Below are 16,366 nucleotides of genomic sequence, written 5' to 3'. Positions count from 1 at the left end.
TGGTCAGGATTCATAAATCCTGCTTTGAATTTGGAGAGCGTATATGCAGGCTCCCCTGTCAGCCCTGTTCAACAGGGAGCTCCAGAGTCCCTCCAGGAATGGGAGATGGAATTTGGGGAATAGAAATGCATTTCTAGTCTCACTACATAGTCCCAGAGGAGATTCTAAAGGGGATTTGGGCCAGATAACTGGGGAGAGAGTCATTAATCATAATCTGTAGTCACCAAATGGAGAAAAAGCAAGTCATATCACAGGGTAAAAAATTTCTCTGCTCAGGATCACTGGATTCTTACTGAATAAACGTTCACTGAACAGGTACCTCAGTCAAAGAGGAAGCTAAGTTCACCCTCTCCCCCACATTTATTTATCCCTATTCTCAATTAAAATACTCATTATACATGGGGTCCCTGGGTGGTGCAGCGGTTTAGCGCCTGCCTTTGGACCAGGGCGCGATCCTGGAGACCCGGGATCGAATCCCACGTCAGGCTCCTGGCATGGAGCCTGCTTCTCCCTCTGCCTATGTCTCTGCCTCTCTCTCTCTCTCTGTGTGACTACCATAAATAAAAAATAAAATAAAATAAAATAAAATAAAATAAAATACTCATTATACAGGGAGTACCCCAGAGCACTGAACCTGGAAAGGAAAGAGGAGTGAAGGGAATGGGAACCAGCTGGAATGAGACACCTGTGAGAAGGAAGAAATCTAATGCTGACTGAGCTCCTGAAGTGTGCATGGCTCACTTAAATCCATTTTGGATCTTCAAATCTGTACAATTTTCATTACATAGGATGTTTAATGCATGCTTAAAAATAATAATTTTAATGAAAGCTTCCTAGCCCATCACACACACACACACACACACACGCACACACACACACAGAAAGCTATAGGTTTGCCACCTACATTGATACACCAGGCACAGTTTCCTGGTTATTTTCTTGGACCTAATGGTTTATTAAGCCTATGTGAGTCAGTTTTGCTGCAGAATATCTTCAATGACTGGACAGAGTGGTCACAGAAGGGTCATCTTCATATGGCAGTGTGTGGGGCCTGCACTATTCTGTGTGTTCATACTTAGTCAAGCACAGCCACTAAACTTTGCAGTCTAATCAGCCTAACAGGTGAGGTTCCCGAATCTGGAAAAAACTTCTATTAGAAAAAGTAATGGGTGATTGGTGGGTTTGATTAATGTGAAAAATAAGTATTAAAGGAGTTAAGGATGAACAGACTGCCATCATATCCTTACCTTAGCAAAATCTATGAGCTCTGAGATACTGCTTCTGGACATAGTAGAGAGACCACTAATAGGGAAATAATTCTTTTTTTTTCCTTTTTTGACTATTTTAGGCTTATTCAGGATAGCTCATAGAAACAAGCTTCAAAGTTTAGAGTGAATAAATCCATAGTTATTTGTCCAGGCTACTAAATCCAGGACCATACAACTACATGTACTAATTTCTCAATTGTATAATTTTGGAGATGGTGTTTTGTGTATGGAAAATGAGTCCGAGTTCACCTACAACTTCTTTGGTGAAAACTCCAAGAATATTAACATAGCTTCTAAGATAACTTATACACACACTGTCAGGCTGCCATAACAAATATCATAGACTAGAGGGCTTAAACAACAGAAATTTATTTTCTCACAGTTCTGGAGGCAGATTCAAAGATCAGAGTGCCAGCCTGTTGGTTTCTGGTGAGAGCTCTCTTCTTGGTTTGTATATGGCTGCCTTCTCACTGTGTCCTCAGATGGCCTTCCCTCTGTGCATGTGTGCTGGGGGAGAGGGCTTTCTGGTGTATTTACCTATAAGGATGCCAATCCTACAGGATCAAGCCACTCTTGTGACCTCTTTTAACCTTAATTCTTTTTTTTTCAATCAAAAACAATTTCAGAGGATTTCTTTAAGAAAATTTAAATAACATTTATATATATTTAAGGAGTACAATATGATGTTTTGACATACAGCATGATGACTATACTTAATACCATATTGTATATTGGAAACTTGCTAAGAGAGTAGATTTCAGGTGCTCTCACCGCATACACACACACACACAATGATAACTACTTCCTTAGAGATTCCATCTCCAAATACAGACAAATTAGGGGTTAGGGTTTCAACATGTGAATTGGGGGCGGGGGAGGTGCAAACACGTAGTCAATAAGAGTTTATCTAAGTGTTAGGAAGGAGCAAGCACCACTGGCAGATTTTAAGGTTAAGCTATTACTTGAAGTGAAGATCATAAACATTTGTCTAGTGCCTTCCTTTATCTGAGGACAGAGTAGAAGCAGGTGAGATTGGCCAACTACAGGAAGTGATTTCTGGTAGGAAATGCTTGCACCTGACCATAGAGTAGAGGCTGAGACAGACTGAATTCCGAGTTTCTATCCACCTTGTCTTGGGATCATACTATTATTGATCATATAAACCTTTCTAGGAGAAGCATCATTAAGTCCAAGCAAGCTTGCAAAACTCTAATCATCAGGGAATGGATTAAAGCCAACAGATGAAAATTAAGAGACAGCATTATCATTCTTAGAGATTCTTGGATAAATTACAAAATTCAATTTAGAGGGACCCAGGTCCCAATTGTCATATGCCTAATGGATATTGAATACTCATTTTTGTGGTAGAGAAACCTTCACCTGGCCTCCAGGGGACGGAGTGACTCACACATGTCCAAATGGGGTTGCTCAGTTCACAGTCATCTGCATTCAGCTGCCTGGATCTGCACAGGTGATGTGCCTCATTTACATAGCAAAGGGAAGCAGTGAGGGTCTCTATAGAAGACAGGTGTTGTTGCCCAGGTCTGAGTGCAACAGACAAGAAAGTGATATGGCTAGTGATGAGAAATGATGAATTCCAGAGGGAAAAAAATGCATTTATTTGAAAGATGCTCACTTTCTGCAGAAAGGTTAGTTTAAACATCTGAGTTAATGTACTGTAAACTGTTAAACTATTTCCTAAACAAAGGGAGTGCATAAATGGCACATTGATTGTTTTTGGTTGGTGCATTGTGTATTTTGGGTTACAGCTTGTTTGTAACTGAAAGCAAACAGTAGTGATGTGATGGATTTGCCTATGTGTGAAATGGATCTTCAACAAGGGAATCACAAAACGTTTACACTTCTAGACAAGAGCACTCCCAACACAGCGCAGCCTGCCTTTCCAATTTCATCCAACTGTGATGGAAGGAAGAAAAAATTCCATAACATCAATGTGCACTTAATTGTCAGAGGGAAATAAAATTACAAAGTTTAGTAATACCATAAAAATCTGTGCTGTTATGCAAGAACCTAAAATTACATGCTCTCTAAAGGAAAGTCATTATACTACAGGGACTCACAAAAGCTTTCCAAACAGAGCTGCATAATCTCACAGTTAAGAGAAGTTACTTCTGGTTGAAAGAGACAAACAAAACAAAACAAAAAAAGCAATCATTGTCAGGTTGTAAGGATGGACAGATTCAAGGTGACTTGGGGTCATTCTTCTGTTTTGAGTCCATAGAGTTAGGGGTGCAAAGGTGAGGATAAATTGTTTTATAAGTATAAATTTAAACCATGTCCTATTATTTGATTTGAACTCTAATTAGCACATTCTCTTTTATTCCAATAGGTGGTTCAATCTTCTGTTTAAAAAAAGCAATTGGAGTCTCTTAAACATGACCATAATTTAGAAAAAAGAAAAAAAAAGAGAGAGAGAGGAACGACATGGATAATTAGCTCATATAATTTGGATGATTTTCCTAAATGTAGGAGAGTGTATCTTCTCAGTGAAGGAAGACAGGTGAAGGAAAGGGCACTGGGTTTTGTAAATGGTTCCTGGAATTGGGATTTATAAGTTGAGCTTTGTTTTGTTCCATATATGGTGACTAAAGCAGGAAGATGTAAGATGACTTATGTGGGGGCTCTGGGATAGGGACAAGTAAATGTGATTTCAAGTCACTGCTTTAGGTTTATCTTCTCCCTGCATGTCCAAGATGGTTCTTCACTGTTGGATGAAGAACCATCCAACAGTGGATGACTTATAAGAAACAGCACAGTGAGCTGAGCTCTGAAATTTACAGAGGTCCAGGCACTATTGCTCTAAGGCAGCCTGAGACCCCAACATCAATAACTGGAGTTCTTTTTTGATTTTATTTTTTTAAGTTTTTTTTTTAAAGATTTTATTTATTTATTTATTTATTTATTTATTTATTTATTTATTTATTTATTTATTTAGAGGCAGAGACATAGGCAAAGGGAGAAGCAGGTTCCATGCAGGAAGCCTGACGTGGGACTTGATCCTGGGTCTCCAGGATCAGGCCCTAGACTGAAGGCGGCGCTAAACCACTGAGCCACCTGGGCTGCCCCTTTGTTTAAGGCTTTTGTTTTTTGTTTTTTGTTTTTTGTATATTTTTTTAAATTGGAGTTCGATTTGCCAACATATAGCATAATATCCAGTGCTCATCCCATCAAGTGCCCACCTCAGTGACCATCACCCAGTCACCCCAACCCCTCACCCACCTCCCCTTCCACTACCCCTTGTTCATTTCCCAGAGTTAGGAGTCTCTCATGTTCTGTCACCTTCACTGATTTTTCCCACTCATTTTTTAAGTTTTTACTTAAATTCCAGTTAGTTGGGGCACCTGAGTGGCTCAGTTGGTTAAGTGACTGCCTTCAGCTCAGGTCATGATCTCAGGGTCGTGAGATAGAGCCTCACATCTGCTTCTTCCTCTCCCTCTGCCTGCCACTCTGCTTGTGTTACCTCTTTCTGTCAAACGAATAAATAAAATCTTTAAAAATAAATAAATAAATAAATAAATAAATAAATAAATAAATAAATAAATTCCAGTTAGTTAACATACAGTGTAATATTAGCTTCAGGTATACAACTGAGTGATTCAATATTAAATATAACACATGTAACATCACAATAAGTGCACTCCTTAACCCCATTATCTATTTAACCCATCCACTACCCTCCTCCTCTCTGGTAACCATCAGTTATCCATAGTTAAGAGTATGTTTCTTGATCTGCCTCTCTCTCTTCTTTTCCCTATCCTTGTTTATTTTCTTTCTTAAATTCCACCTGTGAGTGAAATCATATGGTATTTATCTTTCTCTGACATTTTGCTTAACCTATTACTTTGTAGCTCCATCCACATCATTGCAAATGGCAAGATTCCATTATTTTTTTATGGCTGAGGAATATTCTCCATTGTATATATACACCACATCTTCTTTTTTAAAAGATTTTATTTATTTATTCATGAGAGATACAGAGTGAGAGAGAGACAGAGAGAGAGAGAGAGAGGCAGAGACACAGGCAGAGGGAGAAGCAGGCTCCACGCAGGGAGCCTGACATGGGACTCCATCATGGGGTCTCCAGGATCATGCCATGGGCTGAAGGCGGCGCTAAACCGCTGAGCCACCCAGGCGGCCCTACACCGCATCTTCTTAATCCATTCGTCAGTTGATAGACGTTTGGGCTCTTTCCATGGTTTGCCTATTGTAGATAATGCTATAAAAACCAGGATGCATATATCCCTCCAAATTAGTATTTTTGTATTCTTTAGGTAAATTCCTAGTAATGCAACTGCTGTATCTCAGGGTAGTTCTATTTTTAACGTTTTGAGGAACCTCCACACTGTTCTCCAGAGTGACTATACCAGTTTGCATTCCCACCAACAGCAGAAAAGGAATCCCCTTTCTCCACAACCTTGCCAACACTTGTTGTTTTTTATGTTGTTAATTTTAGCCATTCTGACAGATATGAGGTGATATCTCATTGTAGTTTTGATTTGCATTTCCCTGATGATCACTGATGTTGAGCATCTTTTCATGTGTCTGTTAGCCATCTGTATCTCCTTTGGAGAAATGTCTGTTCAAGTCTTCTGCCCATTTTGAAAGTGGATTTTTTTTTTTTTTTTGGATGTTGAGTTTTATAAGTGCTTTACATATTTTGGATACTATCCCACTCTGGTCAAAACTCCTCAATCAGTGCAAAAGTATTGCTCCACTCACCCACCCCAATGCACTGCCAAGTCTTTGAATTTTTCCTTTATTTTTCCTAATAATATGGTTAAGTGGAAAAGGAAATGACTGGACTCAGACTACTCCACATCCTGGGATTGACTCCACTGGATCTCTATGTGATCCCAAGAGCAGTTTTGAACATATGAACCTCAGTTATCCTCTTTGTACATTGGGGATATTAATACCTATGTCATATTTTATTATAATTGAATGGAAAACGCATGTTTTTTTTTTTTTCCTTTTTTTAGGCAGCAGATTTTGCTTTATTGGCAATGAGAAATTACCAGAAGAATGAGACTCCGTTCTGACAAAAGTGAATAAAAACAAGAGGATACTAAATATCAACAGCCCTGCCATTTAGAAGTCAGGCAAATGTGAAATCAGAAGCAGTTGCCAGATTTAGTATATGTAATATTTGGGACATACTTATAGTAAAAAAAGAAGTTTTTTATCTCAAATTCAAATTTAACTAGATGTCTTATATTTTATCTGACAAAACTGATCACAAAGTATCATGGATATGGCAAAAAATAATTTATGCCTGGGTGAAGATCACCGTGCAGTGCTAATCCACAGAAATTGCTGGGTGATTATTACTGAGTTGGAAAGGCATTAGATGAGGAGATACTTCCTGAACTTCTTTTAAGAATCAAGTTTAACTGATCATTATGATATATTAGCATTTAGTAATCGAAAATTGATAATTGCTAACAGATCAGAATTATCATATTATGTTTAATTGGAAACTAATTTGCAATAAGAGATTATTGTTAATTTGTTATATCCAGTTAGATGACATATATTGGTTTATCTGGAGTCCATTGTTTGTGGCTTAGGAAGGGAGAACCCACCGTATTCAGGGTTTACTCTCAGGAAATAAAGCATGAGGTTCAGCCACTCATATCTAGGACATTACTGGGCAGCACTGGAGAGTAAAGTGTCCCAGGAAGAAGGGTTCTGAGGTCCTCAAGATATTCTGGGCATCTGGGATAGCCATGGAATGAATTAGGTAAGGCCTATCTCTACCTTCCTCCTGTAGAGAGTGGGATTTTTGTCTTTTCTCTTGTTGTTATTTCTAGATTTAAATTAAAGCACACTCTGAATGCCAGCTGAGATCACCTAGGATGGACAGATATTGAGAATTATGCAATTATTATGTTTCTGCTAGCATGTCTCCCATCTGAGATTGCACGCTCATTGGATACTAGTGTTAGCACTAAAGGAGCCTGGGTTTCTTTTGGACGTTGCATTGCCATCTCTGGTACACAAGTGTACACATCTTTCCTAATAGGTGCTAGTCATTAAAAATATTGTTTTTCCCTTATTTATGATGTATAATAGTATATCATAATTTCATTTGCATGTCTCTACTTTCTAGTGAGTCTGACAGTTTCTTCTTGCACTTATTAGTAAATTTTGCTTTCTTCTATTACCTATTAATATTTTTGCTCACATTTATTTTGATGTCCTGACTTTATAGGTACTGTTTTATGCCTTGTCCCTACTATTATATTTCTGTGTTATTTGTATTAAGGGTGTCCTTCAATGAACAGAAGTTCATTTATCCATACTTTCCATGTTTCTATTTATTTTGCCTTATGTATCCATTTCTGAGAGAAGTGTAATAAAATCTCTAGCAACAATTGATAATTTATTTATTTCTCTCTGTAGTTTTTCCCATTTTGGCTTTATATATTTTGTGATTTTATTGTTGTAGTGATAGCTCTTTATGATGGTTTTATGATCTTGTTCAATTGCACTTTTTGCTAATATAATGATCCCCTTTCATCTCTTGTGATTTTCTTTGTTTGCAACTATATTTTGTTAGATATTGAAAATACTCCCCCCGATTTCTTTTGGTTAATATTTGTATGACATATCCCTCACCTATTTTTTACTTTCAACTCTTATTTTATTTCCAAATATTTTAGGTGATATATTGTTGGAACTTTTTCTGTTTTCAGTCTGAATTATTCTCTTTTATTAGTGAGTTTAGTCTTATTTTCATAATTATATGGGGAATTGTTTCTGTGATCTTATTTAATATTTTCCCTTTAATGTCCTTTCTTTTTGTTTACTTTGGTCAACATTTGTCATGTTAGATTTTCTTCTGCTGGTTTTGAAATTGAAGGTGCTTCTTTGTTTTTATATTCCTTATCTTTCAATAAAGAATCCTTATGTTTGTATCCATATTTATTTGTAAAATTAATTATTATCTGCATCTTTCCCCCAAACAAATGAAATTATGGCATTCTTAGTATGTTTTGGTCTTTTCTCCCGCTTTATCTCCCTCTTCATTTTCGTTCTAAGTTTACAGAGTACTGCTTTCCTCTTTTATCTTTAAGAGATAAACTATAATCTGTGCTAAAATAGTTAATCATCCTTACTTCTCATATGGGTTGCAGAATTCCCTGGATATATATATTTTTTCTTATTTGAATGCTTCTTCCAAGAGTGTTTTCCAAAGAAATTTTTTGTATGTTGAATCTTCTGAGACCAATGTGCCTGACGATATTTTTTTCACCCTCATACTTTAATTGTAATTTTGCTAAACAAAGAATTCTAAGATCTGATGTCAGTCTCATTCAGTTTCATTATAGGGAACCTACATTTTTTCCGGATAGTGTCCATGTTTGTTGGGTGCTTTTAATATGTACAGGTATGGATATCTCCTTACCTATCCCATTTGGCACAGTATGGACCCTTCCATCCTGAGGTTTCTTATTAAGGTTTTAATTCTAGGAGATTTATTTTCAAACTTTTTACAAATATCTTCTTCCTCCTGTTTCTTATTTTTTGTTCTTCCAAAACAATTATAGCTATTGGCACTCCTGCTTCTAACCTCTGTATTCCCTATCTTTTCCCTTATATTTTCTATTTCTTTTTTTCCTCTTTTGGTGTCATCTGGGAGGGTTCCTCAGTTTGATCTTTCAGCTTGCTCATTCACTCTTCAGTGTACTCATACTAATTAGACCATTTAAAAACTTGTAGCTTCTATATCCTGCCAACTTAATATTTCCAATTTTTTATGACTTCTTGCCCCTGCTCTATATTATCAGTATACACCCTCTTATCTTAGAGAATATTTAGTGTGCTTATTTTGTATTTGTAGGCCATCTATTTCAATAATTCTGTTTTATGTAGTGTATGCTGTTTGGTTTGTAGTCTTTCTTATACAGTATTGTACTCTGTAGGTACAAAAATTGAAATTTTGGCATGCCAGTTCATGTTTTCCTGAATTTTATCTTTTATGGTAATGGACAGGCTCAAAGTTGAACCTACCTTGGCAGTCTAAGAGGAGAAAGACATACAAGGTGGAAAACCCTAGGCACCTGTGGTAGACACACCTTTAAGTTACTTACTATAGATCATGTCCTTGTATAATCCCCTCCTCTTCAGTGCCAGCAGTGCCTGTGACTTGCTTCTAAGCAATAGATCTTGGTAAACATGATGTAATGTTTTCTCATGATTGTTTTGTTATATATGACTTCACCTTTGTAGATGGGAGGGAGACATATTCTTGCTGGCCTTGGAGAAGAAAGTGGATATGTTGTGACTTGCCTGTGGAAAAAGTCACATGACAGGGAATCACAGGTGTCTCTAGGAATGGAAGTTAGTACTTTTTGACAACCAGCAAGAAAATGGGGAAACTCAGTTTAGCTATCGTGGACATTGCTGCTATAAACATTGGGGTGCAGGTGTCTCGGCTTTTCACTGCATCTGTATCTTTGAAGTAAATACCCAGAGGTGCAATTTCTGGGTCATAGGGTAGCTCTATTTTTAACTCTTTGAGGAAACTCCACACAGTTTTCCAGAGTGGTTGTACCAGTTCACATTCCTACCAACAGTGCAAGAGGGTTCCCCTTTCTCCACATCCTCTCCAACATTTGTTGTTTCCTGTCTTGTTGATTTTCACCATTCTCACTGGTGTGAGGTGGTATCTCATTGTGGTTTTGATGTGTATTTCCCTGTTGGCAAATGATTTGAAGCATTTTCTCATGTGCTTGTTGGCCATGTATATGTCTTTTTTTGATGGGAGCCTCAGTGTCCATCAAAAGATGAATGGGTAAAGAAGATGTGGCATATATATACAATGGAATATTACTTAGCCATTAGAAACAACAAATACCCACCATTTGCTTTAACATGGATGGAACTGGAGGGTATCATGCTGAGTGAAGTAAGTCAACCAGAGAAGGACAAACATTATATGGTTTCACTCATATGGGGAATATAAAAAAGAATGAATGGGATTATAGGGGAAAGGAGAGAAAATGAGTGGGATAAATCAGAGAGGGTGACAAAACATGAGAGACTCCTAACTCTGGGAAACAAACAAGGGGTAGTGGAAGAGAAAGTGGATGGGGGATGGAGTGACTGGGTGATGGGCACTGAGGGAAGCACCTCACGGATGAGCAGTGGGTGTTATACTATATGTTGGCAAATTGACCTCCAATAAAAAAAAATACAAAAAAAAATGCAAAGAAAAAAAAAAGAAAATAGGAACCTCAGTCCGACATCTTCAGAAGATGAATTGTGCTAACAACCTGAGAGAACTTGGGAGTGCATCTCTTCCCATCAAGCAATCGATGAGACTACAACCTCACTTAACTTTGTTTTGCTGCCTGATGAGACTCGAAAGCAGAGGATCCGATTAAGCTGTGTCTACACTTATACAGAAACTGGGAAATAATTAATGTGTGCTGTTTTAAACCTCTAAATTTGTAGTAGTTGTTTGTGGAGCAATAGAAAGGCAATATATCCTTGGTCTTCTTTTGAGTATTCCTTTTGGCTCCCAGCTCCAGGCCACACTTCTGGACAGATTTTTGTCTTTAAATAGTTGGAGGAAAGAAGTGCAGAGAGGAGTCTTTTGCTTTAGATTGTAAATCACTACCCAGAAATGTTCAAGAAAAATGGAGACCCAGTGGATATCTCCACATGGTGTTTGTAAACTCCCTTCTGGTTTAGTCACCACCTCTCCTAAGTTTTCATTATTCTCTTTACTTTTAGACAAACTTAAACTTTACTAAGTTATTTGAGTACACTTATTTCCCAAATTTCACAAATCATTGTCTAGAGTTCATTTTCTTTCTTTCTTTCAAATAGGGGTTTTATTATTTAAGGAATCATATATACTCTAAAATAAAAATAAGTAAATAAATATAACAATTGATAGATAGTTTTAAAGGTCTTTAACACTTTGAAAGTGGTAGCCTACTGGCACTTGCTCCCAGTGTTGACAGTGAAAAAACTGGTATCAATCTGAAACTTTTTCCTTTAAAATAACTTCATTCTTTGAATATTTTCTGAATATTTTGTTAAATTTTCTTAAATTACATATATACATGGGGAGTTTTCAATCTGCACTAGTTTGCACATTCCAAGGTCCTTTATCTTAAGTGTTCATATTTTTAAATCCTGGTGGAATATTATTTTATCTATTTTAACATCTTTATTTGTTTTCTTTTTTTTTGAAACTGCTATAAATGGCCATTGTATTTTTATCATCTATGCTTATTAACTTTTCTTTTATATTTTCCATTACTTTATGGCTTTCTAGGACCTTGTAAATAAGTCCCTGGATCTGATCTTTCTGTTGACTAATTTAATTTGTAGCTTGTGATTTTGGAAAATGTATTTATATTTTTATATCCAATAAACCTATTTTCTTCTTCTTGATAATTGTGTATTGCTGTTCAATATCATCAATATATCCTCTCCTAGCTCTTTTAAGATATTTATAATGTTTGTTTTAAACATTGATCTCTATATTCCATTTATTCTAAATCACAGGATATACATTATTCTGTGTGCTGACATCTTATTTCAAAGGCTGTACTCAAGGGATCCTGGGTAGCTCAGTGGCTGAGCATCTGCCTTTGGCTAGGGTCCTAATCCTGGGATCCTGGGATTGGGTCCTGCATTGGGCTCCCTACAGGGAGCCTGCTTCTCCATCTGCCTTTATCTCTACCTCTCTCTCTGTGTCTCTTATGAATAAATAAATAAAATCTTTAAAAGAAAAATAAAGGCTGTACTCAAATAGCTTCTTTTGTTTCTCTTTAAGCTCGTTTACCTTAGCTAATCATGTTTACCAAGGGATAAAGGCTTTTGCTCCTTCCAGTGAATTTTAGTGTTGAATACCCTTGACATACCCATTTGCTGTGTCACTACCAGTCTTTCCTTCTCCTTGGAAACTCTAGAAGTTTTCTAAGAATTTCTTTCTCCTGATTGTAACTGCCTATATTTAGGGTTTAGAAGAAAGATGGAAATACTCAGCAGCTGCTGTTTCATAAAGATTTTTTATGCATTCCTCACTTAGCCAGACTTTTGCTTTGCCTTGTTGTTATCTTAGGAACAGAAAAATGCTTAGTATGGTTTCTAACAAGTGCCTGGTTTGGAATTTGGGCTCTTCTACATACTGGTTTAGGGACCTTGGACAAGTTTTTTGACTTCTCTGTGCTTCAGTATCCTTGTATGTAAAACAGGATAGCAATAGTCACTATTAAAATTGCTGTGATTCTTAAATAAGTATACATAAAGTTATTAGAGCAGTATCTGATACAAATTAGGGCTTACTAAATATTTTCTATCATTATACTTACGGGGCCCAGCATCTGTATATGTTCAATAAATATCTGTCATTGTATACTGGTTACACTTATCCACAGAGACAAATCTGAATCTGCACAAGTTACTATCAAGATGCACCTGCACTTCAAATATCCAGGATTTCTGTGTGCTTCCTGCCATGATTTGTGCCTTTAACCATCCTAGTGATCTAGAAATTTTTTTCTTTGGGACTGTTTAGGGAAGAATAGGAAATCAAATCTTGGTGGAATGGGAAAAAAAGAAAAGAAAAAAACATTTAAAATCTGTAATATTGTCTCCACTATTTCCATGCTTTAAGTTTTTGCCTCGTAGACAATATGTAAATCAATTTTGCTTGGGTATATATAGCCATTCACAGTTACAAAAATGATTCACATGTATTATCACATTTAATATTCCATAACTCTTCACAAAAGTTAAAAAAAGATTTACTGAACTTATATTAAAAAGGAAACAAATTATTGGAGAAGAAAATGAACTGAATTAATTCTTATGGTTTGAGTGTGGCAGGTGTAAAGTCAACCCAGATGTTCTGACTTCTAGTAGCACATCCTGCTCTCCTGTCTGCAGAGGGACCTGGAAGAAATAGCCAGAAACCTGGAGTTTCTCTGAGAGGCATATGTATGGTCAAATGTGAGTGGAAACTTAGATATTTATGGTTTTTATCCCATTCCATATACATAGACCTTGGGGTCAGGTGTATACAGCCTTTTCTATAAAGAAGAGTACTAGTATTATTTACCCTTAGCTGGGTGTATTTACTGCTGGATGATAAAGATTGTGATGGCCATTACAAAAGGAATCAGATTTGAGAGTCCTTTTCTGTAGTTCAAGCTCTGACCAAATATCAAACTGCTGTGAGTCACTAACCGTATGCTTTCTAATTGTTTGTAGTAATTTTTGGCATCTGATACCTACGTTTGTGCTGAGTTACTTATGTAATGAACATAGTTTCTTCAGCTCAACCATTCTGTTGTTATAACATGAATAACCCACTAGGTTTTGGTTTATTTTTTAAAGATTTTATTTGTTTATTTGAGAGAGAGAGCACAAGTGGACATAGGGGCAGAGGGAGAGGGAGAAACAGACTCTCTGCTGAGAAAGGAGCCTGATGTGGGGCTTGATCTCAGGACCCTGGGATCATGAGCCAAAAGCAGATGCTTAACTGAATGGAGCACCCCCTGTACTAGATTTTATACCCAGTTGACAGTAGAATGTGCTGTTTGTTTAGTGGAGAGGAGGTATATGAACATACACTGAACAAATATGCCATTAACCATCATTAAGAATGAACACCAATTCTTTGACCAGTTCTATGTGAGACATTATAGCAGAGACCAAAAGGGACTAGGACACATGAGGCCATTAACAAATATGTGTATGGTAAATTGATGTTTCTCAATGTATTTAGACATGCAAAAGGAAGTCAAATTCCAGCTCTTAGCCCTGATTACCTAGACAAAATTTGTCACATGTAAAAATCAACATACGTGTGTAGAATCAAGGCAAGATCAGGATAGGTGGATAATTGTAGCTGTCACGCTTTCTGCAAGAGATAGGATTTGAAGTATTTGAAAAATGCATGGAGGAGAGGGCAGTCATCCTAAGTGAAACAGAGAAATAAAAACAAGAAGAGCAGTTAGAGAAGGTGAAAAATGTGGGCATAATATCACCTATTATTATAATAAACACACTGTATAAAGCTCCATTAAATTTACAATAGTCACATAGTAACTGCCTAGAATCTGTAACTCATATGTCCTCTACTTTGATTTTTGAGCAAATAATTAAGCCTTTTCATGCTGATAAGATATGGCCACTTAATTTTTCTTTTTTTTCTTTCTATTTTTTTCTTGTCAAGATGTGTTTCATGGCTCAGAATGTCATTTGCTTAAATTTTTTTAAAGGAAATGGTGATGATATAAGGCTCTCATCTTTATTGTTTATGACTTCAAAATTCTATATGGCTAAAAGACAGAATAAAATACTCCAAGCATTCATTAATGAATGAATAGGTAAATAAAATGTGATATGTACATAAACAGAATATTATGCAGACTTTAATTAAAGAGGAAGGAAATTCTGGCACATATAACAACATAGAACCTCTATGTTCTATGTATGCTACATTAAAAAAGTCACAAAAATATTGTATGAGTCTACATATATGAAGTACCTAGAAAGTAGTCAAATCCATAAAGATAGAGTTTTATTGGGGGGATATTTAAAGGTTCTAGAGATGAATAACAATAATGATTGCACAATAATGTAGATTGACTTAATGCCACAGAACTGTGCACTTAAAATGGTAAAAATGGTAAATTTTACATTACATATATTTATCACAATTTTTAAAAATAGAAAAAATGTAAAATCAGAATAGCGTTGACAGGGAAAAAAAGGCTAAGAGTTACTTTTAAAATTTCTTTTATTCCAGATGTTTATATTTATTTTAGAACTAATTCAATTTTTTTTAAATAGACTTTATTTCTTAGAGCAGTATTGAGTAGAAGGTACAGAGATTTCCCATATGCTCCCTACCTAGACACGTGCACAGCCTCTAGTCATTTCTTTTTTATATTTGAAAACTAAAAACCTAAATCTTTTTATAGCAAAATATCTACCCTATTGGGAAAAGATTTACTTTCTTTTTGTTCTCTGAATATTCTATTACATAAGTTAGATGGATTATTTTGTAAAATACTGGCATGAGTGTTACATAGCAACCAATATTCCTAGAGTCTAATATGTATTCTAGGGCCACTCTAAGTTTGCCATTATAAAAGAGGTTGTCACTTCTCTAGGGTCATGGCATCTCTCGTGGCCTCTGGAAAAGTAGAGTGGAAGACAGGGGAAAGTTTTCTGCTATAAGGAGACCTTGTGATTCATGGAGAGACTTCAGCTGGGTTGAGTAGCTGGCCAATATGGATCAGAGCTCTTCTAGCTAAAATATCTAAGTTAGATTAATCTTGAAGAGCAAACCAGAATGTGCCCATGACCTGGGTCAAACAAGGGTCTGCTTCAATTCTAACAGGGGCCTTCTTGAGCTTCATATTTACCTGGGATAAGAGATTGCTGGAAGATGGTTGCAGAAAATCAGATGGGCTCAAGAATCATCAGAGATTCAAGCACAAGGTAGAAAGTGTAAGTCTGGGAAGAAACAGTAACCTTTTGATTTGGGGGTCTCTGGCATATTGAGGTAAGAAGTTCCATTTCCTTGGAATTTCAGAAGGAGAGTCATGTACAGTAGCCTCAAGAACTGATGAAGAGTGAGATGATCATGACTATAAGGAGGGATTTTCTATTTTATTTAGTCATTATTAGACAGACATCGAAAAGATATCAGAGTTGGCTTCATTTGGCTTCTTTTAGACTCTTTAACACATACTTAAATCCTAATATCTCTTCCATTAATCTTGTTCCACTTCAACACATAGCTTATCTTAGTGATGGTTATTGGTTTGAAGTACAAGTTGCCTGCATCGGAGTTGAGTGATCTTAGGCTAGAGGTTTGTACATTGAGCCAGGTGAAGCCATAGAAGTTCTGATGGGTCTTAGCAACTGTTCAGGAAAGGGGAACCACTTGGGCTGGGGAGGATTGGCTCAGAGATCTCCATGAACATGTCAGCCAGAGCCCTCTGGTTGATTCTTTTGAATATTTTAAATTTAGGGGATTATTTCAACTGATGAAAGATATCTGGAACCAGGGCTGTTGTGGAATAATTTGTCAATTTTAG

At 36.5% G+C, this 16,366-nt stretch overlaps 2 long non-coding RNA genes across 10 annotated transcripts in view; both read left to right on the top strand.

The window, feature by feature from the left end:
- LOC144281158 (uncharacterized) overlaps positions 1-7,862 on the top strand; it is a 366,474-nt gene extending 358,612 nt beyond the window's left edge. For all 6 annotated transcript variants that reach the window (XR_013349638.1, XR_013349642.1, XR_013349639.1 and 3 more), the window contains 2 exons: positions 3,619-3,789; positions 6,269-7,862. This is a non-coding gene — a long non-coding RNA (uncharacterized LOC144281158). The remainder of the gene's footprint in view (positions 1-3,618; positions 3,790-6,268) is intronic.
- A 3,999-nt stretch (positions 7,863-11,861) lies between these two features.
- The window catches only part of LOC144324696 (uncharacterized), a 78,450-nt gene continuing 73,945 nt past the window's right edge, over positions 11,862-16,366 (top strand). For 2 of the 4 annotated variants that reach the window (XR_013390129.1, XR_013390126.1), the window contains exons 1-2: positions 11,862-13,262; positions 15,664-15,773. This is a non-coding gene — a long non-coding RNA (uncharacterized LOC144324696). The remainder of the gene's footprint in view (positions 13,263-15,663; positions 15,774-16,366) is intronic. The other 2 variants (XR_013390128.1, XR_013390127.1) reach the window with 1 other exon arrangement.

This window comes from Canis aureus, chromosome 12 (genome assembly GCF_053574225.1).
Source record: "Canis aureus isolate CA01 chromosome 12, VMU_Caureus_v.1.0, whole genome shotgun sequence".
Lineage (NCBI taxonomy): Eukaryota > Metazoa > Chordata > Mammalia > Carnivora > Canidae > Canis > Canis aureus.
Note: the sequence above shows the minus strand (reverse complement) of the source record. Positions and strands in the feature narration are given on the sequence as shown.